Consider the following 21,247-nt stretch of genomic DNA (forward strand, 5'->3'; position numbering starts at 1 on the left):
TCCGCGGCGATTCAGGCGAAGCCCGGTTCGTCATTTTCGTGTTTATCGACCGATAGTAACCGCGAAGAAAATCGCAGATCACGCACAATTGCCTGCGAGCAGTGGCAGATACATGGTAGTAGTTTCATCAAGGACGCATCATGACGCAGAGTGGAACGTGCATTTGATGATATTATGCCATTATGATAAAAAAAACTATTGTTTGTTCGATCCGTATCGATGAAAGATTTCGCGTTCGATTTGGCTTTTCTTTGATTTTTGAAATAGGCAACAGGATGTTCATGCTAAAAGTATGAGACTCGTTAATACGACGTTTTTCACATTTCGAACCGCCATTTGCTTCTTTTTATTTAACTTATTAGCTGTTAACATACATTTATTCTGAAATTATCCTAAAATTCATATTACAGCCTAATATAATCATCTATAATTTACATATCTAAATGACACATTCTGGCATATATTAAGGACTAGTAATTCTAGTATTGAAATATCTCACGCACAATTAATTTACATAGGAAACTTGCCTCGTAATCTTGATCCTATAAAACATCTTTCGCTATCACGAGAGATCTGTATCGAAATGTCATGAGTGGATTATCACGTTCAAGACATCGCAAGCATTCCGTACGACTTTCACTCTCATCTATTTTCTATCCATCTGTTGCTATCGTCTAAAAGAAACTATTATCCCTGGAACTTTCGTCAGCTGAAATAGAAGCAACGTTTCACCGAATGTTTCTGGCCTCCGTTGGACCCGGCGGAAGACAAATGTGCCGTTGAACGCGCGACACCCCCGCATTATCTCGGATTAAAATCAGAAATGCAGGTCGGACGGTTGGCCGGCGTTCGGCGGCCACGTGGCTACGCGGAGGACTCGTTCGACTCGCCAGGACACACGACGAGACTACTCTTTATTACCTGAAGATAACAGAGAGAACTCGTGTTGCATAATCTTCGACCCGGCCGAGCTATTTTTAATCTTGACGAGCAGCACGCGACCGGATACGAGAGAACGAGAAAATTGTGGAAAAAAACACGAATCTTGTCTGCATAAGTACTTGATTAGATCATTATGCATAAAAGATTTCTTCTATGAGATAATGTTGCCAGCAGGAAAAGTGGAAGAAATGTGAAAACGATTGTAAGCAACGTAATGGTTCGGTTGATCGTAACACAGGGGGTGGAGGAACCGTTTCGATATGGTATCGCGACCCTATAAATATTTAATGAAGCTCGAACCCTTCGGATTGACGAGGGTCACCGGGATTAAAGCTCTCGAGGATAATCGGCGTGTTAAGAAACGAGTTTACAACGCGATTAACGGGGTCTGCTACGCGATTTTCAGTCCGTGTTATATACTTTGTCGCGTATCGCCACGATGCTGGGGAAGTATCAAATTTCAAGTTCGTAGGAGAACGTTGCAAATGGTCGTTAAATGTTGCATGAAGGGTGAACGATAAAATGTGGTCACGCGAGATGTTTTTAGCAGCGCTGATGATAAGTTCGAGATAAAAAGGCGTAGATGAGACGGCAACAGGTTACGAAAGTGTGGAGAAATCGTAAGTGTAGACGAGGCGATGCGTGTAACAAGAAACCGGAGAATATTTCTTTCGTCGACGCGGTTTCTTTTAATTGTAGATTCGTTCAGAGGGAAAGAATGCGGGTCTGCAACAATGTCACTGACGGAGAACACGTTTCGAGCCGCGAGCAAATATTCCATTGCATCGAGCGCCGCGTGCAAACAGTCCCCGCGAATAGTCGACCTCACTTTGCACGCGCGCCTGTTCCTCCAACGTTTCATATGCATTGTGTTTTCGTGACGAACGTATTCTGTTCGGATCGCATCTCTTGAATCTATTATACACGACAGTTGCTTCACGCCGTGTCAGCTTTCTTGCTACACATCGTACGATGCTCGGTAATTGAAAAGCACAAGTAGAGAATTTCTTATCGGTGGAGCGGCCAGTTTTAAGGAATTTTTGATCGTAGGAAATTCGCAGGTGCTAAGATGCACGGAATGCGCGCATGATTCTTACACTAAGCAACAACATGTGCTATCCAAGTTGCATGCTTGTAATTATATTCATAACGATATGAATTTTCATAAATTTTATCGCAGTCTATCGGTTATTTACTTTTATCTCTCAAACCCCCTAATCTCGATACATTCTACGACAAAATATTATCAAACAGCCTTTTATCATACAACACTCAAGGATCACATGATCCATTTGTTACGATATTTCATATTTCTTCCTTGTTTTCAAAGATTATTCCAATTTTTCTTCCACTTAACATGTATCTTCGTTCTTTTCCTCGAAGAAACTTTGTTTTGAAAGCAGTTTAAGAAAATCGGAAAGAGATCTAAGTAATTGCAGAGGTAAGACGCAGCCAGACGACGACGACGACAGCGCGACGTTAGGACCCGTTGACCTTTTGCGAGTTGCCACTTTGTAGACACCGTCGACCAGACTTTGAACTTTGCCTTGTATTCGGTTGGCAACTTGAGCAAAACCCGAATCCGAGGGTGATCCAGGGGTGAAGACGCTTCGCTGCACTTCTGATTTAGTAGATCCGTGGCCATTGGGTCTGGGGTGGGGGTGTCTACTAGCTTAGAGAAGCTTACAACGTGAGACGAGGAGGAGCGTGAAGCGGGGACCTTGAGTCGTCGAATAAATTAAAGATTGTTAATGTGGTACCCTCTGTTAAACACTTCTGCTCGTTTAAACAATCTTTTACAAATTTTTTATCAATTACTTTCTTTAGATTCGTGTTGTTTTTCCTGTTGCAAGTTAAACAATTACACTTTGATATTTAATAGCTAAGAACAAAACGAATTGCGTTGCATGTGATAACTGAGAGTTAAAGCAGAGATTTCATAGGTTTTTGTGTTTAATATCGTTTACGCGTTTATGCCATTCAAATGCAAATGGTGTTCTTCTGTTGTTATCATCAGCTTCTTATCTATCTTACGCTCATTTCACGCATCATTAAATATCAAACATTATTATTAATAGTTAGCTAATCACTCAAATGTCATAGAAATAGAAACAGATAGAACGGATAGTTGCTCTTTTATTTACAACTTTGCGCATACTGGCTGTATGTATATGTTTAGTTCTTGTTTAGCTATTGATTTGTTCAGTTTAAACAAGTTCAGGCATTGTTTAATATCTTCCACCATCTTCCGGCTTATTTTTTTTTTTTATTTAACAAATACGTTTCTAAAAAGATTAGGTTGTGTCCTTCTTTTACAGACGTCTTTGTTTTTATACAAAGATGAAACCTAATCCGTGGGACGTTGTGATCTTTATTTTGATAGAACAAAATGGACCATACGTAGATCGATAAAATAATGTAAAATGGAAAATATTGCGCGCTCGTTATTTTCTTATAAACTTTCCGGACGACCTAATGGCAGTTAATAAGTTGGATCGTCCACCTCATTTTACATCGAACGTACCAGAAACACATTCCAGCGGCTCATAGTTTTTCGATTCCCTTGTGAAATCGTTGTCTATGTTTGCGTATATCTACGTCGCATAATATGACGACTGTTAGAAAAAGTTGTTCAGCCACGGCGCGTTGGGACGAAATATTCCAAGGAAATCCGTGCGGTGAAAATAGTCCGAGAAAGGAAACCGCGCGGCGGGACGAGCTGCCTAGAAAATGTTGCGTGAAAAACGTCGCACGCACCTGTTTCCCTTCGATTTGCAGAAGAAAACGCGGCAAATCCGCGCTTCCCGCCACTACCACCTTGCAATTAGGATAATTAGCTGCAAGACCTGTCGAGGATTCGAGGAAATTTAGAGTCAGCCGAGGTGGTGAAATTTTTCTTGCAATTCTATGAAAAGCGTGTCGCTCTCGTTACTTCGAAAAATAACCATCGTCCTCGTTGACCTGAATTTATAGTCCTTGACGAAATATTTCATCAACTTCTCGAACAAGTCCTATTTCGTTTAGTTTCGAACATTGGTCGTACTGTTAATCGAATTATTCCCTAACGACAGAAATTTCCGTGATCGTGAAATTGAAAAATAAATCAGTTCCAAGAAGATGGATCTTCGTTCTTGTAAATGTGAATATATCGTGCCTTTCTTTTACAGGCACGACTCTATCTTTGTACAAACACGAAACCTAATCCGTGCGACCTTGCGATCCTTATTTTGGTGGAACGAAATGGATCATACGTAATTCGATAAAATAATTGTTTAATATTTTTTAATTCATAATATCAATACAATTAATTTTAGAAATGAGACGACGCGTTAGAAATATTATACCGAAGCATTTGGAAATCGATCGACGAATTAAAAAGATTAATAAACTGTTATTCCGTGCTTCCTTAAACTGTACATTTAAGAAACGACGGAATTATCTGTTTCGCTACGGTAAATCGCATAGAAATATCCATGATCGATATACATGCTGGGAAAACATCGAACAAAATAAATATAACTGTAAAGAATTTGCAATTTTATTAGCTGACACTTTCTGGTCACCTAATAGTTAATTAACAGCTTCAAATTACTTATAATTATTTACATATATATACTGTAACGTTAAAGAATTATTCTCGATGTTCCACTCTACCGTTTCGATGTTTTTGCTTTCATCTTCTTTCCGTTGACGTGTTGGAATCGGCTGTGAAATCGATCTCTTTCTTTGTTTCTTCAGTATTCCCTCTCCCTTGTGTCTTTGAACGTTCGTCGACGGATACGCTGGATCTTCGAACAGAACGCATTATTATCAGCACGATCTTATCTTAATGACACGTAATTTCGTGGCGATGCTTCTTGGAACTATTGCTTCGTTTAATTTCGAACCTCGGCTACGTTATTTCGCAGGTTTCCGTTAATTCTGGGTTTGGCAACGTGTTGAGCAGAGGCTGCTTAATTCGAGCGGCCGCAGCGTGTAAGGACGCCCATGAATTCCTTTTCCCGAAATTTAAAAAATAGTCCCACGCGCCCATCTGCGAATTAATCCTCCTGCAACTTTCCTCTAATATATGTGCACACTTGGATTAACATCGTTTGATGGTTCTACGAAGTAGGTTTTCAGAAGGGTTTTCGATCTCATCTATGAAATTATAGAGCCAGCTATTCTTTCATGGCCAGCTATCTTATGTAACAGGAGGAAATTTATTACATTCTGATTTTTGTGTTTATTACGTAACCAAGACTGAGAATATCCTGCAAATATCTCTAGAACACCGATCTGGGAAGAAAATACCATTAGTGTGAAATAAATTTGCAATTTGTTTCCATCGAAACCAAATAAAACAATTCAATAGCATCTAATGCAATGTTTTCTGAAGACTACGTATTCTGTGATATAAAGAAAAAGACTTATTACGTTTTAATTTTTCTTCGCAGTCGTTTCGTATCCACTCTTCCATCAACGATTGAGAAAACCTTGGAATTTTTTTAAATCACCGATCTTATCGAGCTTGCAATTATATTCCAACTTTTGTTTAACGTCATCGTCGATAAAAGTGGGAGAAAGTATGCAAATAAAAAAAAAAAAACAATTTTTAAAAAATCCTTAGAAAATAAATATCCAATCTAGCCCTATGGAAATACATTCTTTTTCAACCCTTTCGTTCCATCAACATCAAGCGCATAGAATGTAACGTATGTTGCGAAAAATATCAGAACGATGGAAACCGTTGATAGAAGAACGTCATATCGATCGAGTAAAACGAAAAGGGGGAAAGAGAAAGGAAGAAATAATAGAAACCATGGCCGTGAACAAGTCGAACGATTTTCTACAATAGCACGCCGCGGGCCACCGATACTCGCTTCAAAAAGCAATAAATATTTCAGCTAACCAGCGTGTATGTATATAAGGCGTGCTCCGCAAAAGCGTTCCATTTATATCGTGGCACAACTTCAACACGATGTATCCGACTCTTTCCGCCTCCCTTTCTCGTTGACCTGTTCGCGTGTGTATCGCACACGCATTGATACATGCAGCGGGGCTCCTTACGGTTTTACGAGCTGCTGCCATGATTTATCGCGATCGGCTAGTGCCGCAAGGATCATTAGAAACGTCGCTTGAGACCGCGAAACGTCGATCGGGTCGGTGATCCTGCACGCTACAACAGTTTATTGATTTTGCTCGCTTCGACACCCTTTCAGATTCCTTCTCAGTTCACTAGATGATCTTTTAACGAGCTGTGAACTGCACGTCAGATTTATGTTCTGGTAATACGAGGCGAAAGAGAAATTGAAGATTCCTTCCTATAGAATGGAAATACGTTTGTGGAATTTTGTTGTTGTTTGTAGAATACAGAATTTGTAAATGCGTTAATTTTCCATGAATATGTTTAAGGAAGCATTACGTGAGTCATTCCAGGCCTCCCTTCATTTGTTAATGGACTTAGCATGTAGGCTATCGATAAAGATTAATATTATCAGCGAAATTTTAAGTCGTTGATAATAAAGTCGTTCTGTTAGACAAACCAAGAATAAGGCCACTTCAGGCATAACGATATCTGTATTTCTAACACGAAATAGCAATATCAAATAAGACGGACAGCGTATGAAATGTAAATTGTAATTAGCCATTTCCAATCCATAATTTTAAACTATAACAATCTATCTGAAACTAATAATATTACGTTGAATTTTTCCAACTAGTGATCACATTAGACGCTCTAATCGCCACTGTATATCGGCTCTTCGCTGCGACAAATTTCGCCGCTGCATTCTTGCCACGTCATGAACCCCATCCATAGTACACGGGTGTTTTCCAGACGCTCTCGTCGAGCATCGTAGGAGGGACGCGCCGGTTATCTCTCACGGCCTTCCGATTTAATTAAGCACGGTTTCAGCTCGAGCCAGGAACTTTCGATATTAGGCCCGGCTCGCTCGTATCTATCGGGTCGAGCGAGCAAACTCCGACTCCCCTTCTGGGCGGTATACCGGTGGTGCACACGGTTCGTGGCGTTCTCACACGCATACAACACACACACCGTGGCATGTGTATGTGATCTCGTTTCCAAAGTCCGAGAGTAGGCAGCGGGGCGAAGCCAGCCGGCCTTTGTTCACGGCGTTGAATCTACCGGGCTTTCAACCCCCTACTACCCTATCCGGTAACCCTCCGTCGGACGCTGAGCATCGCGACGCCTCCTCTTCCCACACTCCTCTTTTCTAGGCTGCGCTACGTGCAGCCCTCGCCCTTCCTCCCCTTCCACGTCTCTTGCGGCTCCGCCACGACCTTTGTGCTCTTGTCAACTTGTCAAACTACCCCTACCGTGAGCTTCGCCGAGGCAGCATCCAATACCAACCCCTGAACCAACCACTCCGCCGAATCCTCGCTTCTCACCCTGCCCCATCACCACTCCTCCTCCCAATATCTTGCTTTTCTTGCTTGCTGGCCTCTCTGTCGGTTTTCTCTGTCTTTTCTTCTCCCCTTCTGTGTTCCACGCTCCTTTCTATCTGTCATGCGACTCCTACGGACAGCCGGACAGGCTACCGGAAACGTATTTCCTATAGGCAAGACATGGACAGAAGCCTGTTGTCTATAGTGGAATTGGGTAGACCCTAGTTCGGTTTTCTTTCGATTATCGCCGGTTCCTTTGGGATAGACCACTTCGTTGCTAGTTAGTGTTAGGGACGTCGCAGGGTGGTCTGATCTTTCCTGGAGTTTCTCCGGGGGATGAGGTACCTGAGTTTATCTCGTGGAGATATAGTTGGCAGGATGGATACCTGGAATGAAATCGTAAATTTTGGTGTCAAATGCTAACGCCTATTGATAGTCTATGTAAAGCAGAAATCGTGTACAAATTCTTTGAATTCTAAGTTGCAGAAAATTTCTCCTGGAATTCGAACACACCTTCCAGTCCGAGTTTCATAAATTTATGAAAACGAGAGAGAAAAATTGCGGTTTTGATAACAAGTTGAATTTTGTACAGCAATTACCTCTATTTGTATGCTCGTCACTGTACATAGATCTCACATTGATGACCAGTGCACAATGGTCCTTTCTATACGTCTTTTATCAGTCCAATAAACAATAAAATATTATTATAAAATATTCAGGTCTTAGTTGTTTCATTCACACGCCAAATTTATATTTTTTTATTTATTATTATAATCAAATATTCTGAATGGCGTTCGTTGCACGTTTCACGGAGGACCGTGAAATGTTCTGCGACCCTACGCTGTTTCCCTTCGACAAAATTCGATCTCAATGTTAAAGCGCGCGCTCGTTCCAACGCGATTCAAGATAGCCAGCTCACCATTTGCTAATTATATCTGTTAATTGTATAATATCTGTAGCCAGGCAGCAGTGTGTTCAAGAGTGTTGTACGCATACCGTTACACTGAACACAAGCGCGACATATGTAAGAGCTAAATGTTACCTCTGTGCCGGACATTTCCGCGATTATCGTAACGCGATATCTCTGGCTCGTCCGCCGCTCTGTGGAAGTTTGCCTCAACCAGAGAAATTTGCATTTACTTATTCTGCAACAATGTATCCTCTTTTTTCAATGTTTTTCTTTCTTACAATGAACGAACCTGGCAACGCTATAAATACAGCAATTTGTTTTGGTGTTTTATTAATCGTACGTGATTTTGAAAATTGCGCGAGAATCAAAAAGAAAGAAGGACAGCTTGTAGAGAATTGTTGATGATTGCAGGTTCTTGTTACTATTGACAAGTCGTGGCAATGTGAAGAAAATGTCGACGTCTGTTTGATGTGAATAGCGCTACAGCTTTATCGGTTTAGGTTTAAGTGTAGCAAATTTAAGTTAATGGACGACAATTAAAGATAAACTGTCTCATATCTCTCTAAATTTCTGGAGAACGACGTTGGGGCAAGGAAACATCAGATAAGATGGAACGTAGTTAATCCTTGTGCAAGCAACTAAAATGTTAAGTTTGAAAATGTAATATTTCACGCTTTTATTTATAAATATAAAAGGTAACTCGGGTTTTTAGTCGTCCATACTAGGATTAATATTGCTATACGTTCTTCTTCGTTCGATACAAATTCCTCTCTTTCGTGTTTCCAATTCAAGCTTCTTGCAACAATAACGTATATAAGTGTAGAAGTATAATTACTTCAAGAAAAACTCTACACATTTTCTTTTGTATACCCGTGACCTGGAGACTATTGTTACAAACAGAATACAATTTAGTGAAACAAAATAAGGAGAGGTGCATATTATTGTGACCTTGAATATAAGTGTCGTTTTGGGTTACAAGGTCTAGAAACAAAACAGCTATAAGTAGATTTCTATCGCTGTTTCTTCTAACCTTCAGCTACAGCTACGCAACAAACTTAACTTTTTGGTAATGTCTTTTGCTGTAAATATATCAACGTGCTTCCTATTACATTCTTTTGTATTGTAACACTATAAGAGTGAGGATCTGGATCAACATACACTATATCTGTATTTATATTTATTTCAATATATTTTTCCATTACAAATTCATTCACTCAACAATATCACACATTAAATTAATAAATAATGACAAGAATTTATTTAATTTTGATCTCATACACTATAGCTGCACTTGTACTTATTTCAATATATTTTTCTATTACAAATTCATCCACTGGTTCCTCTGTCAGTCAACCTCAACAAGATTAATATCGCTAAACGTTCTTCCTCATTCGCCACAAATTCCTCTCTTTCATATTTCCAATTCAAACTTCTTACAACAACGACATATATAAGAAACAATGATACATTGTTCTCTGTATAACAAAACGAATATGAAACATCAATATCCGATGAAACTCGTAAACAAAGTTACAGAGCAAATCACGTGTAATACGTAATTAGCCATTTCTTATATTATTCACGCTTCGCGCGATTCCCCTCTAAGGGTGAGTGGTGCAATTTTTCCAGAGCATAGAGGCGTGTTAATTCGGGAAAAAATCGCATCGTCGTTCCCTGAACGCGACATAAATTAACTCTGGGGTAATTATTTCAAAGTCAAGGCAGCTGGACGGCCTGGGGGATGGAGATAGGGATGGGTTGAAGCCGTAGCATGAAAAGGTGGCGGAGGAGGCGGGGTGGAACTGTTGGAATTTTTGACTCACCTTGTACAAGCTGTCTGTGCCGAGAGGCGAAGGAGACATACGGTGAGCGAAACTCTGGAGAACCGGGGTGAGACCGTGCAACGTTTCGGCCGAGCGAACCCGCGGCTTGATTTATAGGGTGGCGTCAAAACTTTCCACTCTCCGTCGTGTCTCGCCGCTCTTATAGGTACCCCCCGCGCGTCCGCGACGAAATAAAGGCTCACCTTCGTAATTTCGACCTCGTTGCCGACGCTCTCAGCGAAGACACGCGTCCCTCGCTCTCTGTCACGTTCTGTCGTTCTTTCGCATAAACGTTCGATCGATCTATGCATTGACTATTGTTGAAGTAATTACTCGAAGAAAAATTCTACATCTTTATTTGTGTATATTCGTGACCTGGAGACAGCTATTACGCGGAAAATAGAATTTAGTGGAACAAAAATATTGTAAATAAGAAGAGGTGCATATTATTGTGACCTTGAGTATAAGTTATGTTTTGGGTTACAAGGCGTGGAAACAAAAAAACTATGAGCAGGTTTCTATTGCTGTTTCTTGTAGCCAAGGTTAACATTTTGGTAATGTCCTTTGCTATAAATATATCAACGTGCTTCCTATTACATTCTTTTGTATTGTAACACTGTAAGAGTGAGGATCTGGATCAACATACACTATATCTGTACTTATACTTATTTCAATGTATTTTTCTATTACAAATTTATCCACTGGTTCCTCGATCAATCAACCTCAACAATATCACACATTAGATTAATAAATAATAATAACAATTTATTTGATTTTGACCTCATACACTATACCTGTACCTTTACTTATTTCAATATATTTTTCTTTACAAATTCATCCACTGGTTCCTCTATCAACCAACCTCAACAATATCACGCATTAGATTAATAAATAATGATAACAATTTATTTGATTTTAATCTCATACACCATAGCTGCACTTATATTTATGTGAATATATTTTTCTAATAATAAATTCATCCACTTGTTTCTTTATCAGTCAACCTTATTAATATTTCACATTCAATTAGTAAATGATGATATCAATTTACTTGATTCTGACCTCATACAGTGTACCTGTACCTATACTTATTTTAATATATTTTTCTATTACAAATTCATCCACTGGTTCCTCCATCAGTCAACCTCAACAATATCACACATTAAATTAATAAATTATGATAACAATTTATTTGATTCTGACCTCATACACTATATCTGTACTTATACTTATTTCAATATATTTTTCTATTACAAATTCATCCACTGGTTCCTCTATCAATCAACCTCGACAATATCACACATTAGATTACTAAATAATGATAGCAATTTATTTGATTTTGACCTCATATACTATACCTGTACCTTTACTTATTTCAATATATTTTTCTATTACAAATTCATCCACTGGTTCCTCTATCAGTCACACACATTAAATTAATAAATAATGATAGCAATTTACTTGATTTTGGCCTCATACACTATACCCGTACTTGTACTTACTTCAATATATTTTTCTATTACAAATTAATCCATTCGTTCTTCTATCAATCAACCTCAACAACTATTCTTGTGATTTTAATGGATGATTGCTTGGTTAGCTGAGATGAAATTAGTTCATACAGTAAACAACACAAAATTGTCTTTGTGCTCTCAATATCCAGAGTATCCACGGTTACTTGAGATCCTAAAAAATCAAATATAAAATTCCAAACTTGAACAATGTTGCACAACGCTTATTTTATTAAAGTTTTATTCTACCACTAATTATTTTTATTTATTTCCTTATTATTTTATATCATCGATTAGCTACTTTCGTTAATGTCTAATCGCGTCTGATTAATAAGTTCAATTTTATTATAAACATATAGCTTCAAGTATCTACTTGCTGGTGGTCAATTTTTCAGTTTATCGCCGGGGATACGAGGATTTCACTGTATTGAACGAGCAGTTAGGAAATCTTCGTGGAAATGATTAGGAGGTGAAATCTGTCGGGGCACAATTGTTCCAGATGTTACGTTCTTCCTCGATAATTACTCTTTCCGAGGAAGGTGCTTCCTAATGGAAGGTTCGAGTGCCGGCAATAAGGATGAGTAAACGTTAAGGTTACGCGTAACGAAAGATGTATAGTGTTTTGGAAAAGTATTAGGGTCTTTGTATAGACCGTGTCCCGTCGGTTAACCATGCGCTCATAAATTATCAATTATCGCACCCTTTCGACTTGTCCCTGTGGAAACCAGCTATCTTGAATCATGAATTTTCATTAGCAATTTTAAATTGCCAAAACAGCTACTATGAATTCTATCAACTCGAAAACATCTAATGGAATCTATTAATATTGGAATTATTATTAAATTAATGGAATTCAAATAACGTTCTATGGCATATTTCTGTCAAGATTGAACGAACGATAAAGTATGGTTCTACAGTCCTTGACGATCGTCCGGTATACACAGGTTGTTGATATTCCAGCAGAAAGCGATACAACGCTGAGCACAAAAAAACGCGTTAGGTGTTCAGCAGTTATGGAATAGTGTAACTTAATAGCCTACTTATCTTATCTAACGTTGACAAATATTTTCAATTTGTACGTAATATGAGAAAAATCTGAGTTTATGTTAAACCAGTTCTTGTCGTTTGTTAAAATGTGAACAATATTCAAATATAAAATTTCGAGAATCGTAACAGGGTTAAAATTTGAACACTCGTTCGAGGTTTCCATTTAATTACGTTGTTCAATCCTTTTCAAATTTTACTGACATAATCTTAAGACTTCCATCTTCCTATTGACGTCTGCTTGTCTAAGCAAATTATTTTAATGTACGTTATTTCGGCCATTCGAGTTTGCATATGTAAGCGTTCTAATAATTTCCTCAGCCACTGTATTTATTTTTCCTTTCTTAACTATTCCAATTTCTCAGCGCGCTTTTAACACTAGAACTACCGATAGTTAACAGGAAGCTATTTCTACCAAAACCAATGAAAATGACTGGTCTTTAAAAAATACCTGATGATAGAATATTTTTATATTTGTTGATTTATTACTTTCTTGCAGAAGAAATTTTATTTATGTAGTACATTTTTGATATTATTAATCCATCTGGGACCATCGTCCCTTAAACGAAGGTCGACACGTTTATAAAATTGTAGAACCAGTCGTTTCGACTGCTGTGGTATTTCTAAACGATCTAGCGATCGATCCGGATCGATCTTCCTGATAACTGATATCGTCATAGCGAATGATGCGCTGTAAAAATTTAAAAAACGTGTGGCAAGTTGTACGAAACGAGGAAGCTGGTTAATTGAGGTTCGATAAACAAATTGTAGGACCCTTTTACACTTTGACAAGTACCACTCATTTTAACTGATATTGGTATGAGTAGCCTTGATACAAAATTATTTCCAGTTTGAATACATAAAAAGAAAATAAAATTCATTATATTATTCTTTTACTTATCGTTGCGAAAGTCGTTACATCATTGCGAAAAAAAATATAACGCAAAGTAGGAATTTTAAAATAAAATTGTAGAACCGGTCGATTTGATTGGTGTGGTAGTTTTAGTGTTAATTCTCCGTTTATTCACGGTTTAAGACAGTGCCTCATTGTCGCTCCTGTTCCCGTGACATTATGTTGCCAGAGATTCCCTTAATTCGCCGACTATCTTCCTGCGACTTTTAAAGTTCATCCAGGAAACTTTCATTGCTTCTTGATGGACCGCGAGATAGCGCGCGGTGTCCTCCTCAGACACGGCTATTAACAAAGTGGAATCTAGATCTTGTGGAATCTTGCTGTCGACTTTTAACCTCGTCAGCCAGGTGAAACTTAACGTTCTCAGGAAACGCCGCTTTTTATTTGTATACGCAATGCCAGCGCTCGAGATCCTATCGGTTTTGGCTTTCACGCGCAAACGAAGTCACGCGCGTCATTTAGTACTTTTTATGTCGAAACATCTTGATCTGTCGTGTGAAAAAATTATCGTTATAAAAATTAAAAATTGCCTTTAAATTCATCTTTGTATGTATCTATAATATAAATGTTACCAAATAAGTATTCAATTTGCAAGCTTATTTGCCGTTTCAGAACCTTTTTAATTTCCCAGAAAAATTATTTTTTATCCAGTGCTAATAATAAATAGCGATTTTTCCAGGAAGTTCCGCAAGAAAATCATTGCACTGAAACTCATTATGACTTTCACCAAAGATAAATATACTTGTCGTTTAGCTAATTGCTTAATTACTTACTGAAATACAGTGTTGCATATACGTATCTTTTAAGGAAATGAAATAGAAAATTTGAGGAACAACAAGTGTAAATAAATTTCTATGTCGTGCGCAGCTATGCTAATCCGAATATTAAAAGTTCACTGTCAGCTAAACGACCTCGTTTCTTTCGACTGTAATAAAAATGTCGCAGCTGCAATTCTGTTGGTTATCTCGTGACAAGATAAAACTGACTAGTTCACGTGAGACAGTTTAACGAAGCAGCTTTAATTTCTCTTGATTTTTCAAGAAACCATTGACCCTCGAGTCAAAACGTGCCGGGGTCGAAAAGAGAAAGCTGACTGCCCTAAATTTCATGGGTCGTAGAGAAAAAAGTTTTCACGAAAAAATGTGAAAGTTGGGTTCGTTGCGATTCTGCTAGGCTTTTCAACGCTTTGCCACCAACGTGACAGCAAGTAAATGGCAACGCTGTGCGTTAGGCACCCCGTTGCGAGGACGACGCGCAAAATTCGAGCGATCTACTTTGAGAATTCTCTCCTTTGCTTTTCTCTCTGCTCGATTTCTCTTCCCTCTGTTTACTGTTTTTGCGTTACGAACGAAGGTGACCTGTGACCATTGAAATCGATATAACGTAGATCTCGATGTTTCTACTGTTACGGCTGAGTCGACACACCCGGCCATTTCACGAATTCATCGTCGAAAGTAAAGAGCGTGTAAAAGTTATTGTTTCCATAAAAAACTCGTTATATTTTTTAGCTTTCGTTTTAACTGTAATCTTCTTATCGATCGGTATCTCTCGCTTCGGTGAGAAAGCTTTTTCGTGTAAGAACACTTGATATTTGTAAGTCGAAAGGAGTCACGCGAAGCTGTCAGGCGTCAAAAGTAGCTAAATAATTTTGCAGCTAATCAAACTTTCGAATTTATGCAAACAAAATTTTGTTTCCATGCTCGAACTGATTATCAACCGCGCTATCTCTTCTCGGTCTGGCGTTTAGCTATCTTTCTCATGTTCTCGTTTAATTCAAGGATGATGTTCGGCGATTAAAATGGTCGAGGAAATTAGGACGATTCGGAATAGGATTATTCGTCGCGTTTCTACCGTAGCCTTTCGATTTAACGAGGCCAATCGAGATGATTCCAGTAAATTACGCCCGAAAATCCCGTCTATTTATCGCCCGATACTTTCCGAAGCTTCTACTCGTCGTTCGTCGCGTCGAATAAATTACAGCGATTGGTCGTAGGAGACGCATTATTCATCGTATCGAATTTCGCCAGAACATGTCCATGTTCGTGATAATTTCAACACGTTTCACGAGCTGATATATATTAAAATATTTCGTCGAGTCACATCTGCTTACGAGATACAACGTCATACGTTATGTGTCATCGGCGAAGCAAAGACTTTGCCTCTGCATTTATTATATTCGTGTGAAATCCGCTCGTCGATTGCATCACGTTCATATTTAATCGTCGAAAGCGGAAAAACGATTGTTTCAATGGCATCGCAGGCGACGGAAGTTTTTTAACGCGTCGAATACGGCGATGGTCTCCAGTAAACGACAAAGGAGTTTACGTTCATTTGACATGTGTAAAAATATGAACTACAATTTTCCACAATCGGTATAAATATTCTATGTAAAGTATCACGTGTGTATTGATTACATGTATATTAGTAACAATCAGTAAATAAAAATAATAAAAATAAGAAATAAAAGTGTAGTAACTATATAAAAGACTTAGTGGAAGACTACCGAGAAAGAGGACAATAAGTTAAGCTACCTATTTCTTATAGGAAAGCAGTGCCATGCTACTAAAATTCTTAGTTAAACATACCCTTTCCTATCTTTTTGAAAACTTTGAAAGTACTGCTCGTCACACTGTTAAAATATTCCTCGTTTGGCTGATAGAGACTTGATCGACTTCAAGAAACTTAAAAAATTGTATGTCATTTGTATGTGATGTTTGAGCTTAAAAAATTATACGTCATAACGAAATCTTCCCGTTTAACGCTAAACTGGCGTTAGAATGGAAGAGCCAACATTCCCGTGATCTGTAATTTTTTGTTTCGTTGTTCGTTTGAAAATGATACACACAACATGGACGGGAAGTTGTGCAGAATGTGTTAACGAGATTCGAAATCGGACGGTGCGAAAAAAAAAAACGGGAAAGAAAAAAGGAAATCAATCACGTTGGTAGCCGATAAAGGTTTCATTGAAACGAGTGTATCTATGAGGACAAAAAGCGTTATCGAGCACGTGGTTACCTTCGATCTACGCGACCGGAAAACAAAAACAACTTTGGTCGGGACAGCTCGTTGAAAAATACGAGCGTTGATAATCTCGAATGCAGAATTGAGAGGCGAGCGAGAGAAAAATAGAAAAAGATAGGATGGTAACAGACGCGATGCGACCCAAGTAAGTTGTAAACTAACAGAAGAGAGAAAAAAAGAAGAAAGAAAGAAAGAAAATGGAGGTTAAAATGTACGCGAGGTTGTAATACATATCGTCGGCTAGCAAAACACTGGTAGGATTTATCTACGACGTTCATGGTCTACTGTTTCGACCCTCTTCTTCCTCTTGGCACACCCTTCAGCCAGCAACGCTACCCGGAAGTCTATATGTGTCTCGGTATCTCTGTTTATTATAAATATGTCTAAATATACCAGCATTTTGGTACTCACGATGGCGAATTTTCTTCAACGATCCTGCCGTTTTTCCACTGTTTGAAAAATTGATAAATGTTTACGAAGAATTTAATAATCTGTTTTTATCTGCCCGAACTTGATTTTGTTATATAGCTGTATATTATTCAGCGCGATTTATCATGAATCGGTAATTTACGCTTTGCAGAGGATTTATGGAATATCGGTACGATTTTGATATCATGTGTCGTAACGAATTAATATGTTGATTTTTCGAAATTGATTGTAAATAGCATATTTCATAAAAGCAATCATGTATGTCAGTATACTTGAACATATTGACCGGCGTGAAAATTGCATATCATTTATTCACCACACAAAGTGCTACTGCGCACTTCGATATGCCATGATATACCGATACTCAGAAGTTAAACTGGTTAATTTTATTTTTCATGTAATAGTAGCTCATATACAGATAAATAGATTCAATCGATAGGCGTTCATATACATAATTAACCACTAAGCTGTTTATCCAAACAAATGAAACTGTATAAATATACAGTGACTGCAAAAAATATTCACGCGCAACGAAGCGTTTTTTATTAATTTTTGCGTTTCATTCCCATAGCACTCAATGTTGCTTGCCATATGTAAACACCGCTAAACGGTACGAAATTCAATATACTTGCATCGAATTGAGCGAAGATCTCGAATAAGAGCCCGAAACGCATGCAGCATATTTTGGCAGGGAGCGATTAAGTTACACTGTATCAAGTTTCACGCACCTAACGTGCTTCCTTCGTTTGTAAACATTCGCAAGTATCTACAGCTTCTTATACCGAAACGAACGACAGGGACTGCAGAACTATTGGACAAAATCCGTAAACACTACCCGATATTACTCACGCAACTGGGATATTAGCTACTACTTCAACTTTTCTCAGAATTTGCCATTGGTGTACCCGCATTCGAGCATTCCTTTTTATTAATTACTATCTATTAGGTTGTCCGAAAAGTGTCTTTCTTTTACAGACACGTCTTCTACAGCAACGCATCGTTATACAAACATGAAACCTAACCTATCAAACGTTGTGATCTTTATCTTGATATAAAACGAAAAATATTGTGCATCCATTATTTTCTTATAAAACGAAAGAAACCTTTCCTGATACATCAAAGCTATAAGAAATACAATGTTGTACATGATCGTAGCCACTGTAGCTCCGCTACTAATCGCTTTAAGGTATCCGCAGCGACCTTTATCGTAGTTGAAAGAACCTGCCTGCTGCGTTAATGTTATCGGATTCCTGGTGAAACACGTTCGCCAGGATGGATTTTGCAATCGGTGGAAGCGCGGGACGGGAACGAACGGTCAGGTCCGTTTCTCGCGGTCAGCTGACGCGAGACGATGCGAACTCGGTAGGGGAAATGGAATTACGGATGCGGCGTGCGTGGAGAGCGACATAAGCTATTGGGCGGTCGGCTTTTGAGCGGCCTTGCAAACTGGTTTCCTGCAGGCCGACTCGATTATGCTAATCGCATATGCATGTTAGCATTTGGCTGATCCGCTGGCGTGTTGGTTCTCCGTTCACCGGTCCGGCTGTGTGCTCGCGTAAACGATCTCACACACGAATAGAACCGCGATCCTTTTCGATGGAGCAGCGGTGCGCTCGAGAAACCTTGATCGCGGCCACCCTTCAATGCCTACTCGACCTTCCGCCAGCTGGACACCTTCCACCGTGCGTAACGGTATTCTTCGCTGATTTCCCTCGACTATACTTTGACGCTGTCCGTTACTCTTCGTGCAAGGTTTTTCTTGCCGGGGATTTTTCTACGGGATGAAAAGAAATTCGCCTGGATTCAACAACAATAAGTTCATTCGCTTTTTATTCCTGTATACGTTTGGAAAAATGTCGGAATAATTGTTTAGAAAATATAAACATATCTGTGTGTGATCTGAATTTATAAAAATTATAAATCGATGAAGCAGCAAGACCAAAACTTTCTTTTCACTTTTCTATACTTTTCATTCGAGAGTTTACGTTTGAAATAAAGAAAAATATGGCGGGTATACGTATATATGAATATGTTCGATTCTTCGAGCAGCAGTTCGAGCGATATCACATTTCAGTTGTGAAATATACTAAACTAACGCCGAAGATCGTGGTTAGCCCGATTCAAGATCACATTCCGAGAAAGATCCCGTCGATGTTTACCACGCGCGAGACGCTCTCGCCGATAATATCAGTCCATTGCATTCCGTTCTATTTACATTTCGTGTGCATTGGGTTTTGCAGATTCATGGGTCGAATCGAGGTGGCAAAGCATCGCGAGAATCAAGAGATGTAGCGATTGCAACACTACCCAGTTATAGCTATCTTGTTCCATCTAATCTCAGTTCTCGACGATTCGTCTCCAACCATACAGAATGAACTGTATATATTGGGTTGGCAACTAAGTTTGTCATTAGTTGGTAATGACAAAATCTGCAATCACTTAGTTACCAACCCAATATGATACATTTTCGACCTTCGCACGAGAAATCGCCCACGTTTTTCGATACACGCTGTAGTTTTCGAATCGACAGCTTCTTCCATTTGCTCTTGCAACTTATTTTCATAATTGTTTCTTTCTATCGTTCTGAAACGGACAAATAAAGAGGGCGTTGGAGAAATAGTCGTACTATTGGGCTGGCAACTAGGTGATTGCGGATTTTGTCATTAGGTGGCAATGACAAAAGCCGCAATCACTTAGTTGCCAATGCGCTTCGTTAATTACTGATTAAATACGTAGAATAAAAAATAATAAGCAGAAGGTGTCACCCCATTTGTGAAAAGAGGCTGTAAGAAACAAAATTTGGTGAAACATTAAAATAACTGTTACACGAAGCTTGCATTACAATTTTCAATAAACTCAGCATCTGCTGAATCTTCTACTTTTTGTTTTACGCGAAATAAGATCGACAAGAGTGCGTTTTACTACGCCAATGAACGTTTATCGTCGGCTTTCTCGACTCGATGACTACACATATTCAGGAGGATGGAAGTGATGCAGATTTCGAACCGAGATAAGGGCACGCTCAGACAATTTACTACGTAACAGATACGTTTGTTAGAAAAAAGGTGGCATAATTATTTTATTCGAACTGGTTGGTGGGTTCGAAAACGCGAAGGATTTCTTTCGTTCTCGTCGCGTAACTTCGTAACCAGACTTCGCTAAGCATTTGCTTATTACTAACGCGGTTCGTAAATTAATGACATGCAATTAGCGTTCCCTATGAGACTTTAATTGCGCTGCTACGTCTGTTTCCACACTGCACGATCGATGTAAATATTCATCAACCTCAACGATTTCGCATACCGATATTTGTAAATTTTGTCCGATCTTTATCTGTTGCAACTTGTTTCTTCTGTGTTAAATTACGTCATATTAAAAAAAAAAAAAAAAGAACAATCTATAATTAAAGTAAAAAAGTCAGACACGCGGTTTCAATTATGCTGAAATACTATGTGGGGATATAAAAATTGTAGATAGATAAGTTTATCGTGTAATATCTTTCATCCTCTTTTCCGGTATCAGAACTCGAAGAAAAAATGTCCGATAAATTGTCCGATAAAATGACCGATAAAATCTCTCATTTCGGGAAACTTTGGATAGAAAAGTTCAAATACATTAGCACACATACGTGTTCATAATCGCTTCAAAATTTGGAATAAAATTACCAAATTATTAAAATTAAAGATCGAGGAAGTGCTCGATCTTACAAAATTAAAAGTAAAAAAGGAAAAAAAGATAAAACTTGCCAGAGAAATTAATGCACGCTGCTACGCATATTCATGGAGACTTAAACATTTCTAACACCACCGTTTAGATAGTTTCACACCTATGTATCAAAATTTCAAAAATTCCAACCGAGCCTCGAATTATCGAATATTTTTCGGAACATTCATCAGTCTGTCGTAAATATATTCAACGAAACGAACTTTCCAGCTATTCCACGTGCAAAGCGTTTATCAATAGCTGGATCGGGCGCAGCGGAAGTTGGGAAAAAAGCCGCCACGAGAGCAGCGGGAAACGCGGTGGTCGCAGGGATCCGATCGACGCGGCCGGAACTGGAATGCGCTCTCAAGGTCGTAATTTTATGTTCGCTGTTTTTTTTTCTCCTGGATGGATGGAGAATGAAGAGGCGGCCTGGTCTGGTTCGAGGGTCACCGTTTTACGACCTCGTTTAGTTTACGACTGTTTCACGGCGTGCGAACGACTGGCACGAGCTACGAGTCCCATAACTGTCAAATCCTGCCACCGTTTACGGTGACCACTGAAT

At 38.8% G+C, this 21,247-nt stretch overlaps 1 protein-coding gene and 1 long non-coding RNA gene across 8 annotated transcripts in view; one reads left to right on the forward strand and one right to left on the reverse strand.

Annotated features, from left to right (window-relative positions):
* The window catches only part of LOC100631082 (homeotic protein antennapedia), a 159,233-nt gene that overhangs the window by 112,824 nt on the left and 25,162 nt on the right, over window positions 1-21,247 (forward strand). The window lies entirely within an intron of this gene.
* On the reverse strand, window positions 5,382-10,382 carry LOC125386895. The gene is made up of 2 exons (XR_007227451.1): window positions 10,063-10,382; window positions 5,382-7,715 (listed from the first exon to the last, which is right to left on the reverse strand). It is a non-coding gene; the product is annotated as an uncharacterized LOC125386895 (long non-coding RNA).

This window comes from Bombus terrestris, chromosome 18 (genome assembly GCF_910591885.1).
Source record: "Bombus terrestris chromosome 18, iyBomTerr1.2, whole genome shotgun sequence".
Classification (NCBI taxonomy): domain Eukaryota; kingdom Metazoa; phylum Arthropoda; class Insecta; order Hymenoptera; family Apidae; genus Bombus; species Bombus terrestris.